Source organism: Macaca nemestrina, chromosome 5, assembly GCF_043159975.1.
Source record: "Macaca nemestrina isolate mMacNem1 chromosome 5, mMacNem.hap1, whole genome shotgun sequence".
Classification (NCBI taxonomy): Eukaryota; Metazoa; Chordata; class Mammalia; order Primates; family Cercopithecidae; genus Macaca; species Macaca nemestrina.
In genome coordinates, this window is record NC_092129.1 from 89,552,098 (window position 1) to 89,575,661 (window position 23,564).

Consider the following 23,564-nt stretch of genomic DNA (forward strand, 5'->3'; position numbering starts at 1 on the left):
AGGTTGTCCAATTTCCATGTAGTTGTGTGGTTTTGAGTGAGCTTCTTAATCTTTAGTTCTAATTTGATGCACTGTGTTCTAACAGACTATTTGATATCAGTTCTTTTGTATTTGCTGAGGAGTGTTTCACTTCCAATTATGTGATCAATTTTAGAGTCAGTGCCATGTGGTGCTAAGAAGAATGTATATTCTGTTGTTTTTGGATGGAGAGTTCTGTAGATATTTAGCAGGTTCGCTTGATCCAGAGCTGAGTTCAAGTCCTGAATATCTTTGTTAATTTTTTGTTTAGATGATCTAATATTGACAGTGGAGTGTTAAAGTCTCCCACTATTATTGTGTGGGAGTCTAAGTCTCTTCGTAGGTCTCTAAAACCTTGTTTTATGAAACTGAGTGCTCATGTATTGGGTGCATGTATATTTAGGATAGTTAGCTCTTCTTGTTGAATTGAACCCTTTACCATTATGTAATGTCCTTCTTTGTCTTTTTTGGTCTCTGGTGATTTAAAGTCTGTTTTGTCAGAAACTAGGATTGCAACTTCTGTTTTCTTTCTGTTTTCCATTTGCTTTGTAAATTTTCCTCCATTCATTTATTTTGAGCCTATGCATGTCGTTGCACATTAGATAGGTCTCTTGAATATGGCAAACTGATGGGTCTTGTGCTTTTATCCAGCTTGCCATTCTGTGTCTTTTAATTGGGGCATTTATCCCATTTACATTTAAGGTTAATACTGTTATGTGTGAATTTGATACTGTCATAATGCTGGCTGGCTATTTTGCAGACTTGTTAATATAGCTGCTTGACAGTGTCATTGTTTTGTGTACTTCAGTGTGTTTTTGTAGTGGCTGGTAATGGTTTTTCTTTGTCATATTTAGTGCTTCTTTCAGGAGCTCTTGTAAAGCAGGCCTGGTGGTGACAAATTCCCTCAGCATTTGCCTTTATGAAAAGGATTTTATTTTTCCTTTGCTTGTGAAGCTTAATTTTGCCAGATATGAAATTCTGGGTTGGAAATTCTTTTCTTTAAGAATGTCAAATATTGTCGGCCCCCCAGTCTCTTCTGGCTTGTAGAGTTTCTACTGAGTGGTCCGGTGTTAGCCTCATGGGCCTCCCTTTGTAGGTGACTTGGCCTTTCTCTGAGGCTCCCCTTAACATTTTTTCCTTCATTTTGACCTTGGAGAATCTGATGGTTATGTGTCTTTGGGTTGATCTTCTCATGCAGTATATTACTGGGGTTCTCTGGATTTCCTCAATTTGAATGTTGGCCTGTCTTGCTAGGTTGAGGAAGTTCTCCTGGATGATATCATGAAGTATGTTTTCCAACTTGTTTCCATTCTCCTCGTCTCTTTTAGTTACCCAAATCAGTCATAGGTTTGATCTTTTTACATAATCCCATAGTCCTCAGAGGTTATGTTCATTCCTCTTCATTCTTTTTTCTCTAATTTTGTCTGCTTGTCTTGTTTCAGCAAGATAGTCTTCAAGCTCTGAGATCCTTTGCTCCACTAGGTCTATTCAGCTATTGACAAAATGATTGCACTGTGACGTTCTTGTGTTGTGTTTTTCAACTCCATCAGGTCATTTATGTTCCTCTCTAAACTGTTTATTCTGATTAACAGCTCCCATAATGTTTTGTCATGGTTGTTGGCTTCTTTGCATTGGGTTAGAACATACTCCTTTAGCTCAGTGAAGTTCATTATTACCTACCTTCTGAAGCCTGCTTCTGTCAGTTCATCCACTTCAGCCTCAGCCCAGCTCTGTGCCCTCGCTGGAGAGGTGTTGCAGTCATTTGGAGGAGAAGAGACACTCTGGCTTTTTGAGTTTTCAGGGATTTTTTGCATTGACTTTTTTCTCGTCTTCATTGATTTATCTACCTTCGATCTTTGAGGCTGCTGACCTTTGTTTGGATGGGGTTTCTGTGGGGTTTTTTTTTTGTTGATGTTGTTGCTTTGTTTGTTTGTTTTTCTTTTAACAGCCAGGCCCTTTAGCTGCGGTTTACTGGGGACCACTCTAGACCCATTTAACCAGGGTCCCTCCCTTACCTGGAGGTTTCACTAGGGGAGGCTGCAGAACAGTAAAGATGGCTGCCTGCTGCTTCCTCTGGGAGCTCCATCCCAGAGGGCCATCAAGCTATTACCAGCGGGAACCTTCCTGTATGAGGTGTCTGGTGACCCCTGTTGGGAGGTCTCACCCAGTCAGGAGGCACAGCATCAGGAACCTGCTTAAGGAAACAGTCTGGCTTGCCCCTTGGCTGAGCAGCTTTGGCTGCACTGGGGAGAATTCTCGTCTGGACTGCCAGCAGGCAGGAAAGACTAGGTCCACTGAACTATGAGACCTTGACTGTCCCTCCCCCCAGGGGCTCCTTTCCAGGATATCAGACTTCTTTCCCTAAACCTGTGGCTGGAGTTGCTGCAATTCCTGTAGGGAGGCCCCTCCTGGTGAGGAGGGAAGGATCCGGGTCCCACCTAGTGAAGCAGTCTGGCCATGATCTGCCACAGCCACTGTGCTACACTGTGGGGAATTCCTCTTGGTCCAAACTGCCCAGTCTTCCTGACACCGGCAGAGAATAATGGCTGACTGGAGCTACAGTGATGGCGGCCACCCCTCTGCCTGGGAACTCGGTCCAGCCTGCTGCTGTTGGTTGCAGCCCAAGCAGGTTGCACAGCTCTGTGCTTGGGACCCAAGGCCCTGGTGGGGTGGGCTAATGAGGGGATTTCCTGATCCGTAGGATGCACAGATCTATGCAAAATGCATTGTTTCCTGGGTGGGGTAGCACAGTCACTCACCACCTCCCTTGGCTGGGTGTGGGAGCTCTCCTTATCCTGTCTGGCTCCTGAGTCATCACATCACCATGCTTTTCCTTGCTTTGTGTGGGTCTCACCAACTGTCTAGTCAGTCCCAGTGGAGAACCTGGATACCTTAGTTGATGGAGCAGGGATTCACTTGCGATTTTTGCTCTTCTCTAGTAAAGTTTTATGAGTCAGTGCAGATTAAGAAGAATTCAGTGAAATGTTGGTGCAGATGCAATAAACTTTATTTTACTAACTCATTTAATTTGAGTCATAATTTGGATTTAGTAGAGTTTCAATCATAATATTTTTGGAATATTTAAAGGATTTAAAAATGAAGATAAAATACTTAGTTTGAATATATATTTACACTCTTATTAAAGTTAATTTAGGTGATGATACAATACACACAATTCAACAAGATAAATTAAAGAAATACAAGGAAAAGAAGGGTAGAGTAGTAGTAAGAGTCTGGAGTAGTGAGCACACAAATTCCACGTGTGGGTCACAGATTCAAATCTGAGATTCCTTGTATACAACTCAGTGAGGGCCATGTAACCATTTACAAGAGTTTCAGGGTCCATAATGTAAGCAAAATTCAGTCCTCAATGGAACACTTAATGTTAAACCCCATCCAAAGGTCAGCAGCCTCAAAGATTGAAGGTAGATAAATCCATGAAGATGAGAAAAAAGTCAGTGCAAACTGGGGAAATTTATTTCCCTTTTAGTAGTCTCAAATTGTTATCTGTAATGTAAGTGAAATAAATAATCTATAGAGTTGGTGTGAGGATAAAAATATAACCAATGTAAAGTGTGAAATAATTTTATTACTTTTCTGATTTTTTATCTTCATGGTGAGAGGGCAATATGGCATAATGAATTTTATATCATCTTCAAAGTTAGATCTGTGGTCAGATTTGTATGTTTTTGGACAATTTACTTAATATCCCTATAGATTGGAGTCTTCTGAATAATGGAAATAATTGTGCTACCTTCTAGGGTTGTGTAATGTTTAGAAAGGACAATGTAGTCATATTTTCTGAATGGAAATAAAACACCTGAAAACTGCAATAGGCAAAGCAAAAGACAGTTGATAGACAAGGGAAAAATATTTGCCACTGACATCACAGACAAACATGTAACTTTCCTACTATATAAAAGGCTCCTAATACTGTGAAGAAAAAGACCAGCCACTACACAGAAAAATGGTTAAAAGGCAGGAGTGGATAGATACAGAACAAGAAATAGAAATGTCCATAAGCATGTGAAAAGATGCTCAGCCCCACTCACAGTAAGAGAAATAAAAATGAGATAACATTTCTCACGGCCATATTGGTGGAAACTGAAAGGTTTGACAACAGACAGTGCCAGTGAATCATATATTGCTGCTGGTGGCAAGTGGAGCATACCACTCCTGTGGAGGAACATTTGGCAATAATCACCAAAATGATAACTGCACTTTACTCCTTGCTCCAAAAGTCTCACTTCTGGGAGTCTGTTTTACAGATCTATCTACTCAGTTACAAAATAGTGTATGTAGAAACTCATTATGGCATCATCTCCAATAGAAAAAACAAGAAACATTATCAGTTCCCACCAATAGAGATCTGATTCACCACACAGTTATTAAAAGAATGAGGTCATTCATAAAATGCTGGTGTGAGATCTCCACACTGTATTATTATTAATGGAGAAAGCAAGGAATAGCATTGTGTATAAATTAAACTAACAAAGATGAAAAAGTAAAAACAAAAATCTATAATTATTTATATTTGTATAAAGACACTTTGGAATGATAATCAAGAAACAAATAAAAATGACTACCCAGAATGGGTGTGGGGACAAGGTGGACAGGAATGGGGTAGAACTAAGATTTCTCAAGATATACTTTTTTTTTTTTTTTGAGAGGGAGTCTCGCTCTATGGCCCAGGCTGGAGTGCAGTGACCGGATCTCAGCTCACTGCAAGCTCCGCCTCCTGGGTTTACGCCATTCTTCTGCCTCAGCCTCCCGAGTAGCTGGGACTACAGGCGCCCGCCACCTCGCCCGGCTAGTTTTTTGTATTTTTAGTAGAGACGGGGTTTCACTCTGTTAGCCAGGATGGTCTGGATCTCCTGACCTCGTGATCCGCCCGCCTCGGCCTCCCAAAGTGCTGGAATTCAGGCTTGAGCCACCGCGCCCGGCCAAGATACACTTTTTAAAAATGGAGGCCGAGACGGGCGGATCACGAGGTCAGGAGATCGAGACCATCCTGGCTAACATGGTGAAACCCCGTCTCTACTAAAAAAACAAAAATACAAAAAACCAGGCGGGCGCCTGTAGTCCCAGCTACTCCGGAGGCTGAGGCAGCGTAAACCCTGGAGGCGGAGCTTGCAGTGAGCTGAGATCCGGCCACTGCACTCCAGCCCAGGCGACAGAGCGAGTCTCCATCTCAAAAAAAAAAAAAAAAAAATGTTGCTTTGATTTTCAAACCTTGTAAAAATATTACCTAGCCAGAAATCATTACATGTGACTATACTATGTGAACTTATGTCTCTTTCTCCAGGGCCCAAAAAAATGCCTTGGGAAAATTTGGCTTAACATAAATATTCTATAAAAAAATAAAGCACAACAAATATTCTGTTCCTAGATTTTACTTTATTTATAATTAGTCTGAGTTTGGAACCATTAAATTATGATTTGTATAAATTAAACTTAAAAAATTTAATCTCTTCTCTTTAAATATAAAGGTATGCTGGGGTGCAGTGGCTCACGCCTGTAATCCCAACACTTTTGGAGGCCGAGGTGGGAGGACTGCTTGAGGTCAAGAGTTTGAGGCTAGCCTGGGCAACATAGCAAGACCCCATTTCTACAAAACAAAATTTAAAATGTAGCTGGGAATGGTGGTATGCACCTGTAGTCCTGGCTACTCAGGAGGCTGAGGTGGGATAATTTCTTGGGCCTAGGAGTTTGAGATTGCAGTGGGCTGAAATCCTACCATTGCACTTCCCCCTGGGTGACAGAGTGAGACACTGTCTCAAGGAAAAAAAAAAAAAGATAAAGAAAAATAAATAAATAAAAGTAAAGTTTTTGTCCCTCTCTGTGTATGTGTTCCCAGGTTACTTGCTCTTTCTCTGGTATTTAAAGTTAAAAGGGATTAAATATTTGCTTAATTATGAATTAAAGCTCCTAACTCCTTAAGATTAGTTTGAACATTTTTTCAAACCAAATAGTTTCTAAACTACGTGATATTTGGAGGAAATCATAATAAGTCTGGACATTAAGAGAAAGTTTCTAATCGTGAATCTGCCACTGAGGTGCTGTGATCCTCTTACTGGCCTGTATTCAGCTGGTATCCAACAAATGTTTATTGAGTGTGTATATGTTCCAGGCCATGTTATAGAGCAATAAATGAAACTGAAAAACCCCTGTCCTCAATTTCTTATAGTCTCGAGGAAGACACTTCTTGTTTCCAGATGATCCACAAAGAAAGAGGCTGAAGCCTGGAATGTGAAGCTCCAGACACTGCCTGAGACCAGTGTCCGTGACTGAGCACACCTGTGTCACCACTGAAGGCCTAAACAGTTTCTTACTGCAAAGCATAGGTCACTGTGCCCAAGCTGTTCCCCAAAGGCGAGAGGATGAGATATGGATGTGGAGATGAGGCATTGTACTCTTTGGGTAGCCACTGTGTTCCTAGTCCTTCACAAGCACTGAGTTTCACTATGTTGACCTCCCTAGAGTGGCCACAGAACTGCTTTCTCCACTTTCACTCACTGTCTTCTCTTACTTCTTTTCCTCTCATTCTCTGTCACCTGTTCTCCATTTTTCCAGAATTTATATTTCTCTACAGATATAATTTAATCTTAGGTCTTTCTAATGTTACAGATATTCAATTGTATCCTGAATATGAAAAATATTTTTTTCTTCTAGGGTCCTGTGGCTTTACAGACAGGAGGATCAAATGTAAATCAAGTGGAGAGAATTGTGGAAAGGGTGTGTGTGTGTGTGTGTGTGTGTGTATGTGTAACAGTGGTAGTAGTAGTAGTAATAGCCATCCCCTCAGGTATAGCTGGGATCCTCTTAAAGTATTGGAATAAAATATTACATCTAGTATCTTTGGTTATTTTTAAGTTGAGCCTTTGAGTTGCTTGAGAGATTTTTGTGGATCCTCCTATTAACAACAATTTGACATTATTTTTTGAAAAGGAGCAACCTTTGATATTCTTATACTTGGACTTTCCTTGCCTCGGATAATAGTACAGTTGATATTAATTGACTTAAAAGACATCCACTCTAGCTCCTTTAGTAGTTCCTGGTTTTTTCTTGGGTGGAGAGTAGAGGGTAGAGGAATAATAGGTTGGTAGTCAGTGTGTGGGGATGCTAAATCTCCATTTTGGTTGGCCACAATATCAAAATGGAGAGTTAGGTTGGAAATTAAGTTTGGCATTTTCTTTCTTACCTTCTTAAATTATATAAGAGAATTTTCAGTATTCCTCACAAAAACAAACAGAGTCAAAACCAAACTGACAATATACAACAACAAGCAAGCAATTTAATACTGGGAATTGCTAATTTCCTGTGGAGGGTGTAGATCCGTGTATCTTTTCTGAACTGTGTCTTGGCAGTTGTGTCTTTGCAGTCACAAGTTTAGCATGTTCCTGGAATATCCTTTTCAGGGGCAGCAGTGGTGTTCAATAAAGATTAGCGGTGATGTGGGAGAGGATCAGGAAGGAGGTTAGCTTGAATAAGCAACAGAGAGATACGGAAGGAAATTATTATTATTTTTTGAGACTTTAAAGCCTACCCATGAAAACTCCTCTTTCTCTTTTAAGATAGTTTATGGTTCTGACAGATACTGTTTTGTATTTAAGGCGGGAGTCTGAAGTTGATACAGTCACATTCACTGTTCTTGATGCGCTCTGTAATTCCAGTGAAACATCCTTGACAACAAGCGTTTTGAGGCTTTCTCTCTTTAAAGAGTTTTCCTGGCCGGGCGCGGTGGCTCAAGCCTGTAATCCCAGCACTTTGGGAGGCTGAGATGGGTGGATCACGAGGTCAGGAGATCGAGACCATCCTGGCTAACACGGTGAAACCCTGTCTCTACTAAAAAATACAAAAAATTAGCCAGGCGAGGTGGCGGCTGCCTGTAGTCCCAGCTACTCGGGAGGCTGAGGCAGGAGAATGGCCTAAACCCGGGAGGCAGAGTTTGCAGTGAGCTGAGATCCGGCCACTGCACTCCAGCCTGGGGACAGAGCCAGACTCCGTCTCAAAAAAAAAAAAAAAGAGTTTTCCTAACCGCACAAGTGTGGCCATCACCACTTTAAAGACCCTGGAATAAATAGAAATCAAATGTTAATTATCCAGAACACTTGTTTAATATAATACACAAATTCATTTAATACTATCTGTTTATTACAAAAGTACCATGGTTAACAGATTTGTGCTCCTACTGTTGCCAAGTGTCTCTTAGTTACTGTTGAAATGAAGCTCACAAAGTGTGCTTTTCTTATTTACTAAAGCATAAGAGAAAGGATTTGCTTTCCTAATAAAAGAAAGTATTTTTGAAAGATATAATGCCCCGAAGATTGTAAGTGGACACTTCTATTTGTTTAAAATATTTCATAAAATAAGTGAATACCTTATTGTATATGCAGAGTAACTTTTTTTCAGTAAACGTAATTTAATTTTCATAGTCCTAAGTTTAAAATGAACAAATGAGTGATCTAAACATAGTGATGCTTTTGTATCTTTTTAAAAAACATCATTGTAACAATGTGTATTTATGTATTCCAGATGGCTTTTTTTCTTTATAGAGACTGGGTCTTCTTATGTTGTCCAGGCTGGCCTCGAATTCCTGGGCTCAAGTGATCCTCCCACCTCAGCCTCCTCCTGTACTCAGCTGCAAGTACAGGAGCCAGATGGCTTTCAAATAATAGCTGTGGCCTTGGCCAGGAGAAGGGCTTGATTGTCAGCTTTCAAGGTCAGTACAGGTAGAGCTAGGCATTACCTTCAGTGCTACCTCATCTCCTAAATAGAAAGCATACTGCATTTTTATTCTATGCTTCATTTGTTTGGGAGGAAACGAGATGACCATATTCTTGAAGAGGCCAAAAAGAGGGTGTAAATGATGGCAGTGGTGGGCCGTCTGGAGTGACTGTTGTCATCACGTTGGCTGCAGTGGGAAGGCATAGCTGGGGCTGCCTGCAAGCTCCATGGAGTGGGTGGGAGCCTCACTCTCCCAGGCACAGGACCCAGGCATCTCTGCAGTCTGCACCCTTGGGAGCCCAGGAAGACCCCCCTTGACCCTGCAGATTCGGCGTGTCTGGTCCTGCTGCCTGGCCTCTCCCTGCTCCCGGTGCCCACTCTGATCTTGGAGCAGACTTGGGGCCGAACCTGGGCACCGTCACAGCCTGACTGGGTGTGTTCACACTCAGGGCAATGCTGACATACCAGTCCCCTGCTGCCTCAGTCTTTTCTGGACTTTGCGCGCTGACAGGCACAGGGTATGGGGGAAGCTGAGGGACGACTGAGGGCAGCTGGGTGCCAAGGAGGGCCTGATGTGTGGGGGCTGGGCTGTCAGTCCTGTGGACCAGAGTGGTGCCTTTTCCGGGCCCGCCCATGGCTGCCCATGGACCAATCAGCGTGCACTTCTTCCCCTCTGAGGCCCGTAAAATCTCTGGCCTTAGCCAGAGCAGAGCAGACCACCAGACGACCAGCTGCAGAGAGGAGCTACCCTTTCTCCTGGGAGGTGAACACTTGTTGGGACGACCTGCCTGCAGAGAGGAACTACCCTCTCTGCTAGAAGCTTCGTCTTGCTCACCCTTCACTTGTCTGTGTACTTTATTCTTCCTGGGTGCAGGACAAGAACTTGGGACCTGCCAAATGGTGAGGCTAAAAGAGCTATCACACAAACAGTGCTGCAGCATGCGCCTTGCTCACCACGTTGTGGGCAAAAAGAAGGAGAGTAGAGCTGCAGCCCTTTGGGGAGCCCAGACCTGGGAGCTCCTGGAGTCAGGGCTGTGACTCCCTGTTTGCGGCCCTGCAGTTCCTGGCATCTCCAAGCTTTCAGGTGCCACCACATTCCCCAGTGCCAGCTAGGGAAGCTGTTTGTGGGGCACCTGGTCCAGTCACAGCCTTTCAGAGAACTGGCACCCATGCCGGGACCTGGAGCTGACTGCCCCGCGGCAGCAGCCGGCATATCTGACTGCGCAGTGGCCAGACCTCACACTCACACACCCCTTGCTGCTCCATGCCTGACTCACAGACTTCCCTGGATGCATGGGATCCGGGCTGGTAGCATGAGTCGAGTGCAGCCTGCCAGGACGAGTGGGCAGAACTAGCCTAGCAGGCCTGAAGAACTTGGGCAAAGGCACCACGAGCCACAAGATTCTGGCCAGAAAAATGACACCCCAAAGATCCTGTAACATAAACACTCATGTGGATGATTTGGTTATCGATTTGCCTAGGGACAGAGAGTGGGCTACAAACAAAAATTTCTAATCAAAGTGCATTATTAAGAAATGTGCTGTACATTTATATATTCTGCAGATATGGTGTAGCTTGAGGAAGTCAAGGGAGACTCCCTTTTACAGTGTGGGCTTTTCACCTGTTCACATGAAATTTTGTATGCAATGGTATATGGGTGAGAAAATCTGTAAGCCTTTGGGTCTGGGGCAGATTGAAAATAAGCCAAAGGATTCGTTGGGGAGGATGGAAAGGAAATTTCTGAAGGAGCCATGATTACTACCCTGCTCTCTGCAGGAATCATAACTACCCTGCTCTCTGCAGGAATCATAGAATTTCATTTGCAGCCATCTCTCTCCACTAGAAGTGCTCAGGACTCATGAGAAGGGAGATTATGGTAGAGAAGGGATCATGTTTCTAATTGATGGAAAATTCCAGGAGAGGAACTTTCTAGACCCTTCTTAAAAATGATCTGGCGAGGGGGCAAGTTTTGACTATGAATGGGTACGAGGAAGCTGTTTCAGGGGATGAGCAGGGGATGTAGTTACCCAGGTAAGTGTATTTGTCAAAACTCATTGTATTAATATTTGCGATTTTACTACATAAAAATTTTACCCAAAATAACTATAAATAATTATTAAGCTCTAGTTAATGATGTGCATGCTGCAGGTTCAGGGGTGAAGTGTACTGATCTCTGCAATTTTATTTTGAAATGCATTAAAAAATAATGACAGGCTGATGGAGGATAGATATATGATAAAGAGAGTTGGACAAAATGTTAAATGTAGAAGCCAGATGGTAAGTATGTGGGTGTCCACTGGAAAATACTTTCAACTTTTCTGTATGTTTGAACATTTTAATAATAAAATATTGATGATGGTAGGGAGAAGGAACTAGAGGACAGAAGAACTGATTTTTAGCTCTGAAGTTCAACAACCTTAATCTTGGCGGAATACAGAACTAAATGGAAAAAGAGAGACTTGCTGCTGGTCCTCTCTCTTGCCTAAAGTAGGTTCCTTGAGTTAAGGACAGTGGATATTTGGAGCAAAAAGCAAGACAAGTTGGTGCAGGTGAGTGCTCATTGGAAGGAGACCTGGGACCTCTTCACCTCCACCCACCTTGGCTGACTCTCCAGGCGGCAGTAACATGGAAAGGAACCATTTTAGGTTGATGTAGCACTCTCTCCAAGTTTACTAAGCTCTACCATGACATTAAAAAGCACCTGAAAGTTGCCCAGAGTCCTGCCACATCCTGGGAAATGATGAAGGACTGAAAGAAGACTAGAAGATGACAAAGTGCTTCGTGGTTGTGATAAAAAGTTTCAGCTGTGGATGGCAGCATAAGCCATGGGACTGGAAATGCACTAGAAGCACAAACGACCCAAGGATGTCGGTGGGACTGAAGGCAGCAACCAGAGAGCATGGCTCCTGCTGCCAGTGCGGGACCATTGCAGGCCAGACCCCTCTCCCACACCACGATACCACAGAGCCTTCAGAGTAGACATGCCATCGAAGGGTGAGAAGATGACTGATAAAACAGCCTCGCCAAAATGTTAGCTCTTTGAGAACAGAGATGGTTTTACAAAGCTTTATGTGCCATAAACACAACTTTCGATTCATTTTGTTGAATTAGTTTTAAAAAAAAACCCCATGGGCTTTTTAATGACCTGATCTATATTCACTGTCTCCATTTACTTATGGTACTAATTTCTCAACCCAATTCAGTCATGTTCTGGCCCCTTCATCTCACATCATCAGCTCCTGCTAAAGTCAGCTGTGATGTCTATGATAGCAAATGTAAAGGATGATTTAACAGTTATCTGTTCTCACAGCAGCACTCAACATCACTGACTTTCCTTCTGAAAATATTTAAATTAGGCAAAATTTCAAAATGAGAGAAGTTCAGAAAATGTTATAATAAAAGCTCATGTACTAGCTACACAGATTTAACATGCATTAACATTTTGTCATATTTGCCTCAGATTGCTAACCTTTATCTTAAGGAATGAAATGTTACAATTTTAACTGAAGCCTTCATCATTCCTATAGTTGATGTCTATCATTACCATGCAGACTGTTAAACTTTTATTAAATATATGTATATAATATGGTTATAGGATTAGTGTATCAAGCTCCATAACAGTTTCTGAGAGAGTTTTGATTGTTATTGTGTTGAAGTTAGAGATCAATATGGGGTGAATTTGCATCTTTATAATATTAATTCTTCCTGTTTATGAACATTGCATAGCTTCATTTATTTATACAATTCCATAGCTCTCAATAAAGCTTTATACATGTCTTTGTAATGATCTTACATCCTTTTTCTTGGATTTACTAACAGATAAATTATAGATTTTATTTCTCTTGGTTATAGTATATTATAAAATTATGTTTCTGATTGTCACTGATGGATAGAAAGATGAATTGAATTTTATATTGATTTTATATTTAGCACCCATTTTGGAACTTTCTTATTAGTTGTAATGTTTTGTAGATTATCTTCAATTTCTATGTAGACAATCATATCTGAAGATAATGAGATAATGGTAGTTCTGTTTTTATCCTTTTTTTTTTTTTTTTTTTGAATAGAGACAGGGTCCCTGGTAGATAGCACTACTTGGGCACACCACCACATCCAGCTTTTTTATTTATTTTTTATTTTTATTTTTGTAGAAACAGAGTCTCCCTATGTTGCCTAAGCTGGTCTTGAATTCCTAGGCTCAAGCAGTCCTCCTGCCTCAGTCTTCCAAAATGTTGAGATTACAGGCATGAGCCACTGCTCTCAGCCTGTTTTTTCCATTTAAATCTTTATACTTTTATTTTTATTTTCATACCACACCCTGTAGGAGCTTCGTAATGTTAAGCAGAAGCTGCGAAATTGGGCATCCTTGCTTTTTTTGTGACGTCAAAGCATGTGACTCTAACTTTCCTTCGATATGAAAGATGGTATAGTTTAGCCCTTAACAGTGTGGGTGGTGGATCTAGACAGCCTGAATTTAAATCCTGGCTTGGCCACTTAGTCCTTATGCAACCGTTGGCTAAGTTAACGCATGTTTCTGTGCCTCAGTATACTCATATGCCAATGAGTATAATAAATGTATCTCAAAGGGTTGTTATTGCCTGACAGTAAATGCTCAATAATGTTTTATTAATATGATGATATTTGTTGTAGGTTCAGGGTAAATGTCTTTGTATTAGTCTGTTCTTGCAATACTGTAAAGAAATACCTAAGAATGGATAATATATTTTTTAAAAAGAGTTTTAATTGACTCATGGTTCCACAGGCTGTATAGGAAGCATGATGCTGGCATCTGCTTGGCTTCTGGGGAGAAATTTACAATCATGAGCAGAAGGCAGAGGGATAGCAAGCACTTCACATGGCCAGAGCAGGAGGCAGAGAAGAGGGAGGTGCTATACACTTTTAAATGACCAGATCTCCTGAGAACTCTACCAGGAGAACAGCACCAAGGGGATGGTGCTAAAGTATTCATGAGACCACCCTCACGATCCAGTCACCTCCCATCAGGCCCCACCTCCAATAATGGGGATTACAGTTCAACATGAGATGCAGTGGGGACACAGATCCAAACCACATCAGTGTTTTATCAAGTTAAGAAAGTTATCTTATAATCTTGTTTTTCTAGGACATTTTAACGTGGCTGGACGTTGAATTTTATTAAATGCCTTTTCTGAACATAGGGAGAATATATGGTATTTCTTTAAATTGTTAATGTGATTATTTATATTGCCTTTTAAAAAGTGAACCTTTATTATTATTAAAGGAATAAAGGCACATTGTTTAAAAAGCAAAATTGTACTGCGAGGCTTATCCTCCCAAATCTGTTCTTTGTACCACCATTTCCATTCCAAATCCTGCTCACCAGTAGCAAGACTGGCAAACCTCAAACATTTGAGCTGTTTCTTTTTCCCCCCCTTCAGGCATTTACCTCCATATTTCTGAATGATATGCCTCTACTACTATGATGCCTAAATATTTTCATGTTTAGATGCTATCTAAATATTGTAGCCCCTGGGGAATGGTGCAAATGAGATATATTGTTTGAGATTTTCATTTCCTGAAAATGTTGTTAGAGTTTAATGTAATATAGAGTTATCTCTTTTTTTCATTTAAAAACCTGTTTATTTTGAAACAGTTTCTTTCTGAAAATTTTCAAAAATACTTTTTTAATTGACTATATATATATATATGATGTTTAAAAGTATGTCTACATTGTGGATTGACTAAAAAGAGATATTTAAAATATGTATTACCTCACATATTTATCATGTTTTTGTGGTGAGAACACTTAAAATGTATCTCAGTGATTTTCAAGTATACAATGCATTGTTATTAACTATAGTCACCATGTGGTACAATAGATCTTGTACAATAGATCTCCTGGACTGATTCCTCTGAACTGAAATTTTGTGTCTGACCAACATCTCCTCAATCTACACCTCCACCTGCCATCCCCATAATGGAAAATTACAACCACTCTACTGTCTGTTTCAATGAGTTTGACTTTTTTGGATTCCACAAATAAGTGAGGCCATGTAGTATTTATCTTTCTGTTCATTACTTATTTCCCTTAACATAATGTCCTCTGGGTTCATCCATGTTGTCACAAATGCCAGGATTTTGTTTGTTGTTAAGGCTGTTCCTACCTTAGAGTGGGGCCTGACCAGGCTGCCTGGATGCTTTGTGAGTGTGTGGTTGGGACACACCCAGAGGTGGCTTCGCTGTAGGGGTTTGGGCATGGAGTGAGCCTCTTTGTTACCTCCTGTCATCTGCTCTCTTTTTCTGTTTGCCTTCTGGATTAATAGCTTAAAAAATAACCATATGGTCATTTTAGTAATGTGTAAGGAAAGAGTAAAGATAAATGCCTCTGTTCATGTTTAAGTGAAGTGCATTAATCTGTCTTCTAATGGTAAACCTCCCATACTTCTGGGAAATCCCGACTTAGATTACTCATATATTATATACACAAAATCTTTGATTTGGTTTTCTAGTATTTTTTTCAGAATATTTGTATTTTTGGTTATAAGTGAGATTGGCCTCTAGCTTTCCTTTTGCTTTTTGTACTGTTCTTGCCCAGATTTGGCATCAAGATCATATCAGCATCATACAATAAGTTAGGGAAGTATTCTTTATTTTCTATCCTTGAAAATTGTTGGGATTAGAGATTATATGTTTGTTGATGGTTTTGAAGAATATATATACGGTATAAGGTTTTCTGCTTGCAGCAAGTTTTTTTTCTCTTTTGATTTTGTGGGTAGATTTTAAACCATTGGCTCCAATTTTTTAATGGTTATAAATCTCTTAAAGCTTTATATTTCTTCTTGTGTCACTTTACATAATTCATATTTCCCATACATTTGATCAATTTTGTCCAAGTTTACAAACTTTTTGGCATAGAGTTATCATATTTTCATATTACAAAATCTTTATTATCTCTGTTATTATGCCTTATTTTATACATGATACTGTTTATTTTTGCTGTCTCGTTTTCTTGATCAGTACTGCCAGTGACTTGGGTATTTCACAGTCTTTTCAAAGAAGTGGCTCCAGGTTTTGGGAATCATATTTATTTTTGTTTTCTTCATTTTGTGCTCTAATTTTTATTTCTTGCTTTTACCTTTTTATATTTGCTGTAAATTATGTTTTCAGATTCTTGAGAACAAATAGATCACATATTTGTGGTCTTTCTTGTTTTCTAACCTACATTTAAATTTAAGGCATTAAAAGAAGCAAATGTTACTACTCCCAGAAATTTATATATCTAGTGCTTTTTACTTTACCTTTTTTTTCTTTTCTTTTTGTTTTCTTTTTTGAGACAGAGTCTTATCTTGCCCTGTCACCCAGGCTGGAGTGCACTGGCGTGATCTCGGCTCACTTCAACCTCCACCTCCTGGGTTCCAGCAATTCTCCTGCCTCAGCCTCCAGAGTAGCTGGGATTACAGGCATACATATCATGCCTGGCTAATTTTTGTATTTTTAGTAAAGACAGAGTTTTGCCATTTTGGCCAGGCTGTCTCGAACTCCTGACCTCAGGTGATCCTCCTGCCTCAGTCGTGTTGGGATTACAGGCGTGAGCCACTATGCCCAGCCTATGTTTCTTTCTGATCCAAATTTCTATGATGGCTTTTTAATGCATGAAGTATTTAGAAGTATGGTTTTTAGGTTCCATCTCTGTATTATATTTTTTGAAGCTATCTGGTATGGTTTGGCTCTGTGTCTCCACCCAAATCTCATCTTGAATTGTACTCTCATAATTTCCACGTATTGTGGGAGGGACCCAGTGGACATAATTTGAATCATGGGGGTGGTTTCCCCCGTACTGTTCTCATGGTAGTGAAAAAGTCTCATGAGATCTGTGGTTTTATCAGGGGTTTCTGCTTTTGCATCTTCCTCATTTTCTCTTGCTGCCGCCATGTAAGAAGTGCCTTTCACCTCCGGCCATGATTCTGAGGCTTCCCCAGCCATGTGGAACTGTAAGTCCAATTAAACCTCTTTTTATTTGCAGTCTTGAGTATGTCTTTATCAGCAGCATGAAAACAGACTAATACATAGTGTTTAATTTATTAACTTCTAATTTTATTGCATTTGAGTAAAATAATGTGTTCTGTATTATGTTGAGTCTTTGATGTTAAATTTTCTTTGATCTGTAACATGGTTTATTTTTGGAAATATGTTATATATACTTAAAAATATGAATTTTCTCTTTGTTAGGAATGAAGTTTTATACATACCTCATTTGTTTACTTTGTTACTTGAATATTCTAGTCACACTCTTTTTGTTGTTATTGTTTGCTTGATTTCTCAATGGTTGAGGAGCAATAATTGAGTGTCAGTACAGTACAGGAGTCTAAAAAATGTGTGTGTCAGGGAAATAAAAGAAAATCCCTGTTCCAGCACTCTCTAGCTGTGTGAACTTGGGCAAGTTACTTAACCTATTTGTGCCTATTTCCTCATCTGTAATACTGGTATGCTAAATAAAGTAATCTACTGCTAGTGATTTTTTGTTTTTGCTCAAAATTGAATTGAAAAATGAATAGCTCATTCATGTACTAATTTAACAAATATTCACTGACTGCCTATTCTGTGCCAGTTTTGCTCTTGGCACATGTGATATATAAGTGAATGGTGTATGCAAAAACCGCCTCCCTCCTAATGCTTAGACTGTCTTGGGTGGAAGGATTGAAGTTCGGGCAGGAGTCAGGTTCTAATTTTAAATAGGGTGGCCATGCTAAGCCTCATCAAACTGACGGCATCTGAATAGAAACCTGGAGAAATTGAGGAAGCTAATCATGCTGATATCTGGAGCAAGAGTCTTGTGGGCAGAGGAAAGAGCCAGTGCAAAAGTCACAGGACCAGACTATGGTTGGCATAATGTAAAATTCAACCATGTTTTGGAAAGGTGTGAGCAAGGGAGTGAACAGTAGGGTAAGTGGTCTGATAGGTGAGAGGGAGCCACACGCATAATGCCTTGTAAGTCATTATGTTCATAGTGCCTTGTAAGACATGTAAGCTTTTGACAGTCACTCGAAGTAAAATGAGAAGTCAGAGGTATTTGAGCAAATATTTGAACTGGCATGCATTCTAAAAGAATCACCCCAATGTCTGTGTTGAGAACAGGATGGTATGGAGGAAAGTGTAGAGTAATGGAGACCAGTTATGAAGCTACTGAAGCAATATAGGAGGAAGATGATAATGGCTTGGGCTCGAGGGTAGCAGAGGTTGGGGTGAGAGGTGATTGGAATACTTTGAAGACAGAGTCAACAGGACTTCCTGACCTATTGGATATGGAGTATGAGAGAAAGTGAGGAATAAGGAACACTCCACTGTATTTGGCTAGGGCAACTGGAACAAGAGAGTATCACTTGAGATGGGAAATACTATAAGTGGGGCAAATTATGATGATAAAAATTAGAAGTTTGATTTTGGGTGTGTTAAGATTGAGAGTCTATTTAGACATCCAAGTGGAGACGCTAAGTTGGGGTAAATGAATTATTACGCAAAGAGCTTAGAGTAGTACCTGACAAATGTTAATGGTATTGAATGCTATATGTGTTTATTATTATTAAGAGAAATATATTAAAGTTTTCCCACCATAATTCCAGATTTTTAAAATACCTGTTTGTAGTTCTGTCAATTTTTCTTTTTTGTAATTTAAATATGCTATATATTCCTGGAGAATTGTTCTTTTATCATGTACTGACTCTATCCCCAGTGATTATTTTTGCCTTAAGGTTGATTTTGAATGACATGGAAGTAAATGTACCACCTTTTTTGTTTATTATTTGCCTGGTATACATTTTGTCATCACTTTACTTTCAACTTGTCTGTGTCATTATGGTTTAGGTATATCTCACAAACTGCACATAGCTAGATTTTATTTTAAAAATTCTAATCTGAAGTCTCTGTCATTTAAATGAAATTTTAGTCTATTTGTTTTTTTATTATTTTAAGTTCTGACATACATGTACAGAATGTGAAGGTTTGTTACATAAGTATACATGTGCTATGGTGGTTTGCTGCACCGATCAACCCGTCATCTAGGTTTTAAACCCCACGTGCTCTCCCTCCCCTTGCCACATCCATTTATTCGTATTTGTATTTGTAAAGTTACCAAAATATTTGGATTTATCTGTGCCATAGTAAATTACTTTCTATGTATTATGCATTTTCTTTGAATTTGTTTCTTCCTTCTGTCCGATAGAGCCAGTCACTTGATTATCTTCTCTCTATGGGCTTGTGATTACTACACTTACTTTCTATTTTTTTAATTGAAAAATGTACATTTTTGACATTCTATCAACGTTTAAATTTTAACCTTTTGTGCAAATAATATTTAGGAGTCATCTGCTGGTATTGTATGGGGAGCAAGAGGATTGGGTTTCGAGGAGTGGAGGAGAATTGAAGCCACTTTGGAGAGGGAGAAAGTGACTTGAACAGTGCATCATTAATTGGAATGCCAGGTAATGCTGGAAGCCTCTTAGCGTTGGTAAACATGAGTTTAAAGTGGAATCATTCTATTTTATTCTGTGACTTTTTCTATATAAAGAATAGAAGTAGTCACAAGAGGACAAGCAAATTTAAAGTGTTTAAAACCTACTTGAATTGTAGGTCATGGAGTAAAAGATAGCTAAGGAAGAAAGTACTGAAAAAATAGTTTGGAAGCAAGAAGACTGCTTAATAAAATAGAAACCTCAGTGGGGTTTAAGTTGGAATACTTTAGCCAGCTGAAAAGAGAGAATCTGTGGGATATTTGAATAACTGATTTTGGAGGTAATAGAGTTCAAAAGTTCCTAGAAAATAACCGGACATAAGGAGCCTGAAATCTCAGAGACCAGGGGTTAAGATGGGCACTGGTGGCACTGGAGTCCCTCCTGGTGATGGCAGGGCTTGGGCTGAAGAGGAAGACCATGAGCCAGATGCCAAAGTCTTTGTCAAAAGAAAGAGTAATGAGGAGGTCTGTAGGGGACAGCAGCAATTAAGAGGTAAGTAGAAACAGTGACCCTCATAGGAGCAGGGTTGTTTTTAGTTTTTTATAAGAAAGTAGAGGAGTTATCACCTGGGAGACACAGTGAGGAGCAAGGAGGGCCTTAACCACTCTGTCAGGGTTTTGCTTAAATACATTCCCTTGTATAGAAAATTTGGATTTTATCTAGGTGTCATGGAACACCTTTGAAATATTTTCAGCAGGGGAATAAAATAGTCTGGTTTATATTTTTAAAAAATTGCCTTGGGTGACTTGTGCAAACAGCCTACAATGGACAAATGTGGAGGCAGGAAGGTTAGTTAGGAAGCTATTATATTAGTTGAGGTGAAAAAGATGGTGGTTTGTACTAGAGTGGTAGCCATGGTAATGGAGAAAAGTGGTCAAATTCTGGAGGTTGTCAGTGTTTGGTTTCCTTTAGTGAGTAACTACACTAGGTGATGGCAAAAGATGTTGACTTGATCTTGCCCTAATTGAAGACTCTGCCTACATTCTGGAAGACACTTTCAAATGGTGATGAGTTCTCTTCCTTTTTAGGTTTCAGTTACCACTATGCCAATTACTTTACTCACAACACATCTTCCAACTTGGACTCAGTTGGAAGACACTACTGAAGGCCTTGGCCTCAATTTGTTCAACACTGTCCAGCATCCCAGTGATTAGGTTAGGACTCATCAGGGTTGGGGTGCGTGCTGGGTATGCTATGTTCATCACACCACAAATACTAGCCATCCCAACTAAACACTCTTAGAAATATGATAGCACTGTAGAAAGGGTGCTTTCATGGGAGATTTTGCACCTACACTCATCCAATATAAAAGTATTCTTGGGAAGGTGAACAAAGGTGTCCTTAGCCGTGGGCTCAGCAGCATTTCTATTCACATTTATGCAACTTCTCCAGACCAGAGTCTAGTGAAGTCCTACCTTCTTCTCTTCCTTCTTCTGAGCTTCAGCCTTCTGCTTTCCCTCTCCTGATGATTTTTCTTTTTCCATGGGATCTCCTTCTTAGGCGAGCTCTCTGCAAACATGTTAGCATACATCAGGCCATATTCTTGCAGTTACAACTTCCTCAAGGCAGTCCAGAATTGAGATTGATGGATGCAGGTAAGAAATGAAGGGTTGGTGTTAAGAAGTCCTGGTGATAAGAATGGTCCAGGAGCTACTTGTTCAGATGCAGTGGAGTGCAGGCAATGGTGATGATAGCTGGGGAGTCATATTCACTCACCAGAAACTTCCTAGTCCTCACATGAACCTCTAGCAGCCCCAGGGTTTACTTGACAACCTCTGCATTCTCTGAGGTAGGCTTATTGATATTCAGGGTGGCCAGATTCTAGGGACCAAATGGAGGGACAACAAAGCACTCAGTGCTCAACAGACAGTTTGCTTTCAACCACACAGCATACCACTGACAAAAATTATAATACCCTGGAAGGATATTTGCAAGGAAATTCAGATGTGAGGTGGGTTTGGTCAAGGCTGAGTGTGACCACGCTGAGCGCCCCACATTACTGAGCAGTGATGAAAGCCTTGCTCATGGCTGGTATTGGGATTTGTCCACAGGGTCCTAGCCACCATAAACCTGCAGGAAAAGGAGGCGGCCTAGATAATTTTTGAACATAAAGAGCTGACAGGACTTATTCATGGATTGGATATGGGGTTTGCGAAAGAGACAGAAGACAAGGAAATGCTAAGATTTTGGGTCTCCTTTAGCTACATCCTTTAAAACATTCTACTTTGATTCTCTCCAGCAAACCACTTCTGCCTCTGTGTTTTGTGACATGTATATTTGTGGGTTCATTAAGCTGAAGGGCCTGGCAGCAGGGACTCATAACCTTTTCTAGTGGGGAATTTCTAGGGATTGATTAGTTCTCTAATTTCTTGGCTAGAAAACTCACTTCATAAGCCTTTTAAAATTTATGTAAGCTTACAAAATAAAGAATAACACTCTGAAACTGATAGCCCTTCACCCACTACTGACTTGTAGTAGAAATGCCAAATGTACCTTTTAATCTTTCTCTGTAAATTGAAATTGTATTTTGGTAATTCCCGGTATGAGTTAATCAGATTTAGACTGGTATGACCCGTGAGTCCTAATGAAGAGTAAGGTCTTGTGATTTTCCTTTGCATGGGCATATGAAGGCAGTGAGAGAGAAAAAATACAGGAAATTTATCAAATAGTGTCAATCTGGAATTAGAAGAAAAATCTAAAATGTAGGTGACAAACATTGTTCTGTCTACTCTTTTGAAATGTAACAGTTTTCTTTATGAAATGCCTCATATGGAAAACATTCTCTATAGCTTCTTTATGTGATCATACCTCAAATTCAGGTCTTTTAGGACAGAGGTTTGTTTTTGGAAAGCTTGGGTAAGCAAGGGGCATTTTCAGAAATGACTAGGTTGGGAATTTGACTGGAGCTGAAAACTCTGCAGCCTCCCCCAAAACACTGACTATGTAAAATTAGTAAGTAAATTTACTTAAACTCTTCTCAAAGGGTCGGTTGGAAATTTCTCAGAAGCCGCATGATTAACAGTGAATGGCTATGGCCTTGGAGCTTTTAAGTTTTCATATTTTTAAAACTTAGAAGGAAAAGTCATTGTTTATAAGGGTGTTTATAAGAGAGCAATGTGATTTTTGTAATCTATTAACATTACATTATTGAATGAATATCTTTAACAGTCCCTGATCTATAATAGACAGAGATGTTCTATGTGAATAAACTTCTTCAAGAAACTTGGGAATTAAGTGGAATTAAGCATATATGCTCTTTACAATTACAGAGCAACTAAAGCACACAATGTATTAAACATTAAAAGAGGGATTTTTAGGAATCATGAGAAGAATTGTGATCTCACAAGCTATTTAAACACATCACATTGCTTTATTACAGTTTCAAACTTTATTTAAAAACTATTTTAAGGTTAGCTCATTGATTGGCAACAGTAAATTGGGTGTGTTTGCTTTGTTTTTAAACTGAACGCTGTCTCCAGAAATGCCCCTCAAAAAGCATATTTTATCCAGGTTAAATCCTTTACCAGTAATTTCCTTGGTTAAATCAAAAGCATGATGTAAAAATGAAAAGAGTGTATCTTATGGCAATAAATCTAGTGAAGAGCAAAATTAGCTACTTAAATCATAGAGAGGATTAAATGAAACAATGAGAATTATACCCTTGGGTGGTTAAAAATAGTTATTAAAGAACACCATCGTGTTGGAGCTCTTTTGGTCTTTCTTGCTCAATGAAATGTCTTCTAAACATTTGATTCATTTTCAGAAATGAATTTGAGCTGTTTAAAAATATTTCTTTTCAAAACTGCTTTCCATGTTCCCAAATAAATTGTGCATAATTACTGCTGTGATTGTATTATGAATGTAATTATTGTAATTTTATTCTTATACATGTATTTATTCTTTGAGAATAGTTGCACAAAGTTAAGGAATTGTGGTAGTTAATATTAATAAATGAGAAAAGAGGTTGTGGTTAGCTAGTCAAAAGGTGATTTTTTTAAAAACTGTGTAAAGGCAGTTCCACCTATTCAACCATCTTGTTCTTTGCAGTTTTAGCTCATGTTTATAATTGAGAGATTGAATAACCAGAATGTAGATCAGGAATTCTTGTATTGCTTTTTTTCCCTTTTATCCCTATCACTGGTGGCACTTGAGTGATGGTTAAGCATTGTCTACAACATAGAAATCATCTGATTAACCTAGAAATTATAACATACCTGTGTTATGTTCAGACATTTATGTTATGTTCAGACATTTCCATTTATATAGATTAACTAACTGTAACTGATATTTTCTTAAAACATTGAAGTGAATATTTATATTAGGCAACATAGT